Source organism: Crocodylus porosus, unplaced genomic scaffold (assembly GCF_001723895.1).
Source record: "Crocodylus porosus isolate Cpor-Errol unplaced genomic scaffold, CroPor_comp1, whole genome shotgun sequence".
In the NCBI taxonomy this organism is placed as follows: domain Eukaryota; kingdom Metazoa; phylum Chordata; order Crocodylia; family Crocodylidae; genus Crocodylus; species Crocodylus porosus.
In genome coordinates, this window is record NW_017728886.1 from 58,916,063 (window position 1) to 58,926,669 (window position 10,607).

The 10,607-nt window shown below is 40.5% G+C and overlaps 1 long non-coding RNA gene across 1 annotated transcript; it reads right to left on the reverse strand.

Annotated features, from left to right (window-relative positions):
• Positions 1–1,293: 1,293 nt before the first annotated feature.
• LOC109321701 lies at positions 1,294–10,330 on the reverse strand. The gene is made up of 4 exons (XR_002104155.1): positions 10,319–10,330; positions 6,730–6,738; positions 4,724–4,730; positions 1,294–1,452 (listed from the first exon to the last, which is right to left on the reverse strand). It is a non-coding gene; the product is annotated as an uncharacterized LOC109321701 (long non-coding RNA).
• Between the last annotated feature and the right edge of the window lie 277 nt (positions 10,331–10,607).

Sequence of the window (10,607 nt, forward strand, 5' to 3'; positions counted from 1 at the left end):
AGTAGGCTACAGATGAAGTAAGTTATAGCCCATGGCAGCTTATGCCTGTCTGAACAAATTAGTCTTTAACAGGGGTGAGCAAAATGTCATATTCAGCCAGCAGCTGGACTTCATTTCCCAGCAATCCCTGCCTGCATGGGACCCCAGCCACAGCTGCGGTGTGATAACACAAGGCTGGGGTTCCCATGGAGACTGGCCCCAGCCACGCTGGCAGGGCGTATGGCAGGGCAGGGCAGGGCGGGGTGCTGCTCCAGAGCAACTGGGATCTTGTGGTGGAGGTAGCTTGGTCTGGGGCCAGGGCAGCACCACAATCTGCAAACTGGACACTACGAGCAGGGGCACGCAGGTAGTGGATCGCGGCTCTGCCCTGGCTTCTTGCAGCAGTGACAGCCTGGTCCCGAGCTGGGGCAGAGCCATGATCCCCTGCCTTGCATGCCCCCGCCTAGAGTGTACAGGCTGCAGATCACAGCTCTGCCCTGGCCCCAGACCAAACTGTCCCTGCTGCAAGATCCCATTGGCTCCAGAGAACCCCCGTGCCCTTCCCTGCCATGCACTCTGCCAGCACAACTGGGGCTGGTCTGCATGGCAACCCCAGCCTTGTGTTATCACAGTGCAGCTGTGGCTTGGGTCTCCATGGAAACCAGCCCCAGCCATACAGGCAGGGGTTCCTGGGAAATGGAGTCCACTGCTGGCTCACGGGCCAGACTTTGCCCACCCCTGGTCTATAAGGAGCCATTCTGCCTTGCCTTAATCTTTAATATGGTCATGATGCTACCACCATCTCATGATGACCAACGAATGTGGGTCTGAGTGAAGTCAGAGGGGCTGTGTCAAAAGTGACACTCAGAAGCACTAAGATAAGTTTTACAAAATATTGACTAATTGCTGAAATGAAGATTATTACTTGGTAGAGTTCTAGCTTGTAATCAGAATTACTGTAGGAATGTTATGCAGCAGGACACTACTAGAAGTCTGAGGAAAACAACTTCAGTAGTAACATTAATCTAAAAAATAAAGATTTGAATGGGATATATCACCAACATGGAAGTCTTACTTTCACAAGCATTGATCTTCAACATCATTTGTTCATTGGTTGCTTTCTGACAATAGTACAAAATTTAGCAACTGTGAATTGTCCAGCACTTCTCAGGCTTTGAGTTCTTTTCTAGACCTATGCTGAGGAGACCAACTCAGGCACAACGTGGAGACAGATAAGAAGGATGGACTCACCAAAGCCACTCGCATCAATATACAGTACAATGGGTAATTTGTGTACTAGGCAGCATTTCTCAGCCTGTTAGTTGCGACCCAAAACTGGGTAGCAAGAATATATGAAAGGGTCATGAATAAACTATAAAAATGGATTCTCCTTTAAAGGAGAAAAAGATGGGAAACCATGGCTTTTCCCCTGCAGGCTGGCAGAATTCCAGCCTATGAGGGGCTGCTTGAGGCCTCCTATGCCCCCCACGAACCCCTCCTGCCCCACAAACCCATACCCTGCCCCACACACTAGGACTGGCCATTGATTTTTACAAACAGGTCCTGGTACAAAAAAGGTTGAGAACCATGGCACTAGAGGTACGTGTTCTACCACCCACTAAACACCATAAAGAAAAGGAAATGTGTAAATAGTGGGTGGCAAATACTAAACAGGCTAGTCTCTCTTCACATGAAGGGGAAAACATCATAGTAAAGTACATACATAGTGTTATAAGATTAACTTAACCTCTTCTTGCATGTTTTTCAGTGGGCAGGGATAAATTAATCCTAAAATTAATTAATTAATCCTAAAATACCATTGTAGCCTAATTAAACACACAAAGGAACTAAATTCCTATACACAGTATTTTAGATTAAGCACCAATTCTCCATCTATTTGTAGATCCCTTGTTGCCTTATCAACAATCTGAAATGACACCTGCCTTATTTTTTTGAACTGGCAAGCATCTCGCTCTTGTAAACCAAAAATAATAAATCTATTTCTCTGCCAGAAATGACTAAATGACTAATGTGCCTTAATACATACACTGTGTTCTTTTACATTTAGAGTCTGGGTGGAGGTTGTTGTGGCTGTCTTCTGTGTTTGGGCTGTCTCCTTTCATCACATTAGTTTTAATGAATTGAGGTATTCCTAAGATGCCCTAGTTCTTCTTTAACAGCATATTAGCTGTGAAGGGAGGCTTTACTAAGGAGTGATGACAACCTATGAGAGGCACTGGGAGAGATATTTTCCCAGGTTTAGGCAGCCTAGTTAGGCAAAGAAACTGCTGTAGGATTCAATCCTGCCACATTCTGAGTGGTCTGGCCCTGCCCTAGCAAAGCGCAAAAGCTTGTACTTCATTTTAAGAACATGAATAAATCAACTTTAATGGGACTACTCAGGCCCAGGATGTACATGTTGGAAGCCTTTCTAGTTCTCTAGAATTTTAGATTTATTAAAATGCCTTTATTGCTTTCTTTTCTTTCATGTTAACTAACAAAATCCCAGTTCATTAAAGAACTGCTTGATATTCTGGCTACTGGCAGAACATACAGCTTCAGCCTAAGAGTGTTGAGGCAATTCATCTGATTCAGAAACATTTCTGCACTCAGCACCATCTCCTCCTGAGGTTCATTCTTTATATTTCTTCTTTTCATGCTGTTCTTTTAGGGAAAAGTGCAGCATTTTGTAGCATATGCTGAAAAAAATACAGTTTACTGTAATGGGTGGAAGGAAGGAAATCTTGAACAAAGACATTAAACGACCAAGTGGCAGACGAGCAGCCTGTTCTGTTATGAGGAGTCAGCTGGTTTGGAAGTAATGGAACTGATGACCTCATGCCATTAATTTTAGTGAGATTGTGCCTGGATCTTCCACTTCATCAAATTAACGTTGCACTAAAAGGCATGAAATGTTTTACTGTCTTCACACCTCTGTTTCATAGAAAGTCAAAACTGTTTTGTGTGGCTAAGGAGGAATCCAAGACAAAAGACAGCATCTTGCTGAAGTAGCGTTTGTTGAGAAGACAGAAACAGCTTACCAAGAAAGCAGGGACAACAGTTGTATTTCCCATTTATCCACTTTTTGTATCCATGTATCTGGATGGTCTCTAGATCAATTTTAAATTTTGATTTGTTTTCTTAACATTTAACTGTAAAATTATATTTGCTTTAATAAAATGATTTTAAAAGAAAGGGCATCTTTACCAACTTATTTGAACAGTGATGGAATTGACTATAAAGGGAGAGGGATGACTTGTTCCAGTTAGAATGTATATTCTTTCAAGGTGAGTTATCACGTCATGCCTATAAGTTATCATATCATCCCAAATGTTTCTGAAGTGAGCATATAGGCTGAATTACATATACTGTATGAAGTGTTAATATTGGGATGCGATTTTCATCTCGTTATGATAGTGGTAACACTGTTGACTGAGATAACTATTAAATAACTCTGACATTTTGGGCCAGAATATTTTCAGCTTGGTTATGTCAAAATAAAGCTTTATGGGGAGAAGTAAGCTGCTGTGACTGCTGCTGAACAAACCTTTCCCAAGGTGAGAGCTTTGGTATTTCACCTCACTGTGATGCACTGATGGCCTTGTCAGCAATAACATGAGAGAATTTTTAGTGGTAGGAATGGTGGATCCACGAGTAATTATCTGCCATCAAAGTTTTACTCTGTCATCTAGTTCCACTGTAGCAAAAGTTAGCGTTGTCCATATGACTACCTACTTGCATATATATGCCATTAGGACTTAAATGGGCAAAGGTACTTTCTAAAGAATATCATGCTTTCCCACTCACCAAGGCCCAAGTTCAAGATGCAATGTGTAACAAAGACTACCCAAAACTAATTCATTCTGGAAACTTAAAAAGCTGGCGATGGGGAGAGGAGGTGGTTCATTTTTGTGTAAGCAACTCTTCCTGAAACCTCCACTCATAGTTAGCCATTTCTGGCACAAATAATTATCTCCAAAAAGTGATAGGATGGTAAGTGCAGATACCACGGAGCTAACTCTGGGTCTAATATAAGTCGAGCCCCCTGAAATAAGGGATATTAGAAAGGTCTTAATCAGTGGTCCCCAACCTTGGCATCAATACTGAGCATAGAACACCCTGGAGGCAACATCATGCTTTGTTTGCCCCAGTCACCCTGAAGAAAGAGACATATGGAAAACAGCTTCCTGTGGTTCTGACATTTGAGCTCTCATGGGCAACAATTTGCCCATGAGCCACTGACAGGGGACTGTTGCTCTAGAATTCCTATTGAGAGCGTTTGAGTTCCTTTTGCTATCTACATTCATCTCCTGCCAATGAGCTCTATTTTCTCTCAAGTAATTCTTCCTTTATCAATACAAAGCATAAGTGTTTAAATACGAAGGCACAGATGAGGGGAATTCAGGTGTGCGAAACAGGCCGTATTCAATTTAGATTTGGATTCAGCCTGAAGTGGGGACAGTGATTCGATTAGTTGATTTGGATCGCTGTCCCACTTCGATTTGGCTGAATCTGAAGATTTGATGCTGATTCAGGGAATCAGCAATTTGGTCATAGACACAGCTTTAAATGTTTTTTCTACACACCTCGAGGTACCAGGCATGGCTCGTGAATTCTGTGATGGGCATGAGGGGGCCCCCAGAGTGCTCCACGGTGGACCCAGAAGTGGGCCGGAAGTGCTTCTGGTCCGCTTCCGGGGCTACTGCTGAGCACACTGGGGACCGCCCCCATGCTCCCATGGGACGCTCCATCTGCCCCACCATCTCAGCATTCATTCGCTGCTTGGTACCTTGAGGTATGTAGAAAAAAACATGTAAAGCTGTGTCTGTGTCCAAATCATCAAATCTCTCCAAATTAATTAGGAGGGTTCCGATTCAGTTCAGAGAGTTAAAGGGTCTCCTGATTCAATTTAGATTTAGAGATTCAGCCACCGAATCGGGCCAAATCTCAGCTAAATCAAATCAGTGACCGAAGCTTCGTACAGCCCTACAATTTTGTGATCTGAGGACTCCACAGTGAATTTTACATGACTTAATATTGCCTGCCATTTAAAAACTGACTGTTTTGTGTTCGGCTGCTTTGCTTTCAAACAGTAGAATGAGAGGTTCATTTACCTCTCAGGTTGTCTAAATATCCTAGATTAACACCAGGTGGAAGCCTGACTGGTAGGGAGAAGGTGGGGATAGAGAGAAGTCTGCTGATATTTTAATAGATGTCTATTCAAAATAGTAGAGCTTTCCCAGGACAGGGATTACCTACCCTTCTTGAGTTGGATGCATTCTGCTTTTTACTTGTTCCTATAAGTTATGAGAACTAAGACAGCAATGCAGTAGGGATTTATACAGACCTAGTTAGATTCCACTTTTTTTTTTAATCTACCTATTTCTAGCTATTCACAGCCTTTTGCAGCTTCAGAGGTTTAGCAGTTTGTCACACACTGGACAAGATGATTCAACAAAAACAAAACACACAAACAATAGCAATTCACCACAACAAACCTGCAATGCACTAGGCAGCCTAGGTATCCGTGTCTATTTTAGAATAGATGCCTCTAGATATTAAGTACTCAAGTGATAGTCACCCTAGGCAGATAGATAGGACAGGCTAATCAGATAGAGCTGCTCCTACCAGAAAATAAGTCATCATAATACACAAGCCGCCTTGTCACAGTTTTCTAGTTTTAAGCTAGTGACTGTGTCAGAGTTTAACAAATTGGATTTTAACAATCTAACCCTGCCATCTTGAGCAGCTCTTAGAAAAGTCCCTTCTAAATAAACCTTGGGTTTTTATTCTCTGTCAGTGCTCAGTGTTTATGTTGACAGATAGTTTTAGGATTATTGAACCCCCCCTTCCTTACAGAGGAGCATCAAGCTGTTTGTTCAGGCAGCTTCCCTAGCCGTGTAAGAACATTCCCTTCTAAGGGAGCTCAGAAAAATATCTACACTAGGCTTCAGAATAAATTGTCCACTCTATTTCTAGCACTCTACTTGCAAACACTGCCTCTCTGCACTCTTTCACAAAAAGCCTAGCCTAAGTTTGCAGGACTGCAAGCTACCCTCCTTCAGCCTATCCTACAAATACATCCTCTTGCATTAGCTCAGCCCTCTTTCTTAGTAATCCCTCACTAAGGAGCCACAGCTGCAGCTGATTGACAGCTTTGGCAGTTCTTCCTGCTGCAGTTTTTTAACCCCTTGCTAGCCTGATTGGTTGTGAGATACATTAACTGTTCTCATACTTTCTATCTAAGCTGATTCTGCATTTAAAATAACTATGGATATCTAGATCTTTTTTTAAAGCAGAGACCAGCAAGCATGAGCATTTGTTGTGTGTTAGGAGAGCTCTAGAGGAACTGCAGTTCTGAGTTAGCTGTCTTGGGTGTAATGTCTTTGCTTCTCTCCATCCATAGTCTATCATATGCTCAAAATTGCATTAAAGCAGCATGGACCTCTGTGGTCTTCTCTGTGAAAGATATTGGATACCACAACCCAAATAGAAACCTGTTCAATGCACTTTGCAAAGTATTAATATAGTTAGGTAGCCTGGTAGGAAATGACAGAGAAACCACAGGGGTGTATGCTGTAAGCAAATATAATTTTGAAGAGAAAAAAATAACCCTTAGTAGCAGAGATATTGCCAGTGCTGGGAGTAAAGAAAATCAATATACAATTATGCCTACACAAGCCCTATATTATTCCTGCTTCAAGTAGTAATTGTGTCACTGACTCTTCCTCCATATGCCTCAGTTTGGACACTCAACACCTTGCTATTAATCCTGTCCTTAAATCAAGATTTCCCATAAAATACATATGTATTTTTTAAATTAGACGCTACTTGTACAAGATGAGGTTTTATCTACCTCAGCCCTATCCCTTTAAGTGTAAGCTCCTTGAAAGGGAGACATGCTTGTAAATCCCATGGCTAACTCAGCACAAATGAATAATAATAATAGTAATTGATCAATACTCTTGTCAGTTGTCTTTATACTAGTTCAAAGTATACTGTGTTACTGGAGACTGGATTAACAAAACAGACATGTGCAAATATTCTATGAAGATACTATATTTTACAAAGTACCCACAGCCATATCTTCTGGGGGCTTGCCTCACCTCTGAGAATATTCAGGGAGTTGCAGCTCTCCTGTGTGATCTTCATTTTCAGGACTGTCTACTTGATGACTGTCATGGCAGTGACCTGTATATACTGTGTGTAGACAGTAAATAGAAAAGGTGCCAGTAGATGGAGCCCAAGAGTATGTAGCCTTGTTCCAAGTTTTTATAAGATGAATAAACAACTTGTTGCAGTGAACAACAATTGGCTTCTATGCAGTTCTTAATAATGGAGTTGTATCAGCATAGGGTCCGGGGCATGTGAAATTAAAATGATTTTTCCTTTCATGGATGCTTGCTTGTACATTTGTTGTTTGAGTCATAGGAAAATGGAAAGCAGAGTATAGTAAAATCTGGATCAAAAACTCACTGAAGTGAAAGGAAGGACAATGCAATTCTGATCAGGTGCACATTTTGCGCCATTTGCCAGCACACTATAACAATGAAAAAAAATCAAATGTGTCATGCTGGTCTATCAATTAACAGGTGAATTCTCTCTCAGGCCTGAAATGAAAAGATTAAAAACTTCAGATGATTTGTTTTTAGAAAAGTTGTTTAGAAAAATTCCTGGATCTTATTAGTTTTCATATTAATGATTCATTTTGAATTTGGAAATTATTTAGGCCCAGAAAAAGAGCAGTAAGTAGAGCAGTGGGTTTCATGCTGTCTTTCATAAAGCATGGTTTTGTTCTTAAGACCCCTAGACATGGTTTGGGATCAAAACACTATTGAAAAGTAATGAGTTTCCTGATGTTCCTACAAAGCAAAGTTTTTTTTTCCCTAGGGGGAAACAAAATAGTACACAGAAGGCATTATTGAACTATTAGATCAATGTCCTGATCTGCAAGTTTTTAAAATGGGAGAGCATGTAGCAACACTTTAGTTGAAGAGTTCCAGCTATAGTGGGAAGAGGATAAATAGTGTGTGTTTTGTTGGAGAGATACAATCAGGCTTTGAAATCAAATGGCTCAAGGTAAAGAGCACAAAATGCTTATGAAACTAAAGATAATCATGGAAAGATTATTGGGATACTGAAAAAAATGTTACATACCAATTTGAGAAAAAAAATCAATTCTCACCCTATTACACTGTGGCTTATTACTGTTGTTAGGTTTGCAAAAATATATGTATATACTTTAAATCCCTTGGTATTCATTGACTTTCATGCTTAATGAAAATTGAAAAGACAATATAAACCTATGAATAGGAATGTTTGTATCTCTTCCCTATTTCTCATCTCATTCAATGCTGGCGACTTCTATTATTAGGATATTTCATTTGATTTTTTTTCCAGTCATTGTAATACATACATTTCAAATCAAATTTGGTAATCACTTCCTGATCTATTTTGGAGGTCATTCAAAGACAATATCTAAATTGTCATATCATTTTATCTTTTGAAGAGAATCTGTTTTGTTTGAGCATGTAGAGGTCTTAGAATAAGATAGAGTACTTGGGAAGTATCCCTGTCTTGTGACTAGGGCTACACACAAGGCAGCAGTCGCAAAAGAAGTGAAGACCTACAAAGTTGTTTTCATTCTGAAGTAAATCCCAAAATGTCCTAAATTCTCCACAAAGGAAAATTCAAGACAAAAAAAATCAGTTCAGGTTGATCCCAATGTTACAGTTCTATTTTCCCTATTAAATAAAATAGATTATAACAGAGTTGTTAGGGAATTTTAGGATGAAACCAGTTCTCATCAGAAATAACTGTTAATTGAAACTAAAATATTTCATAGAAATGTTTCCACTTCAAGGCATTTACATCAAATCACAAAAAGAATTTTCATGGAAAACTTGTCTAGCCAAGTTTTAAAAACCTCCAAGGATGGAGATTTCACAACCCTTCTGGGTATCCTGTTCCAGTGTTTTACTACCCTCCCAGTGGGAACGTTTTTCCTAATATCTAACCTAAACTTCCATTGCTGCTACTTTAGGCCATTGCTCCTTGTTTTATTATATGCCACTGAGAACAGTCTTGGTCCATCCTCTTTGGAACCAGTTTTCAGGGAGTTGAAGTCTGCTATTATATCTCCCCGCAGTCTTCTCTTCTCCAGACTAAATAAGCCCAGGTCCCTCAGCCTCTCCTCAGAAGTCATGTACCCCTCTAATCATTTTATTTGCCTTCCACAGGACTATCTTCAATTTATTTACATTCTTTCTGTAGTGGGGGGCCCAAAACTGGGCACAGTCATCTCACCATAGAAGGCAATCAGGTTCGTCTAGCATGACTTGCCCTGGTGAATCCATGCTGACTGTTCCTAATCACCTTTATCTACTCCAAGGGCTCATCTACATGACATACATTAATGCACCTTAGCCTAATTTAATGCACATTATGGGTGCACGTCTACACGTGCATGCTCTTAATATGCATTAAAAATGGTTAAATTAGGCTATTTGTGTCTAAATTTGATATCTTCAAATGCAGGTATCAAATTTAGGTATGATTAGTTAAAGTGCATTAACTCAAGTGTAGATGTGACCTTGCACTAACATTAGTGCTGGTCTGCCCAGCTGCTAGGGGCACATGCCAGGGCTGCAGGGACTTGGCACTAACAATAGTGTCATTGGCACTAACTTTAGTACCAAGTGAGCTAGCTTTAATGCCAAGTCTCTGCACGTGTAGCCACCTGCCAAAAATTGCTTAATGTGCATCAACTTAATGCACATTAAATTTAGTCACATTTAAGTGCACATGTAGGCTTGCGCCAAGTGCTTAGAAATGGATTCCTTGAGGACCTGGCTCCATGATTTTTCCAGGACCCCATCGTGCTGCACAAAGTAAACACAAAACAAAAAGATGGCCCTTTCCCAAAAGAGCTGCCAAGTAAGTATGAGAAAAAGTCAAGAAATGGATATACATGTATGAAGGAGTTCAAGGGGACAGTGAGATAATATTAGATGGCATCATAGGTGGTGGTCTCAGAAATAGCCTCCTGTAAGCATCGATACTACATAGGAATTGAAGGTGGATGAGGTAATTTTGTAGAGCTCAACCTGAGCGTGAGGGGTAAAATGGAAGAAAGTCAAGAGGTGCTTGTTTGTAAATCTATTAAGTAGGTGATGGAGGTTGTCACCATGAGCTGATCAGAGATAAAAGCTGACCTATCATTATTGAATGGGAGCTGACAGGCAGGGTAGGGAATGTATTCGAGCTAGCCAAGAGGAGATTCTTTAAATAATGCACCTGAATCATAAACACTAGTTTATGTACATTTGCGTGCACGCACACACACACGCACGCACATGCACACACATATATAAAATGATTAAGTCTGTTTCTCCATGGCTGAGCATTATGTATAGCCATTTATAGAAGTGCAACATAGATATAAAAGATTACCAAATTACAGTGGTCACCTCTGCAGCCACCTTGGGCTGGCATAACTGATTGTGGCAGGTGGAATGGAGTCATGTCCTCAGCAATTTTTGGAGTGGGAATAAAGAATATTCAAAGACCAGGACTACTCATATTATAAATTGCCATTGCATCATTCTCAGTAGAAAAAAATAAGACCA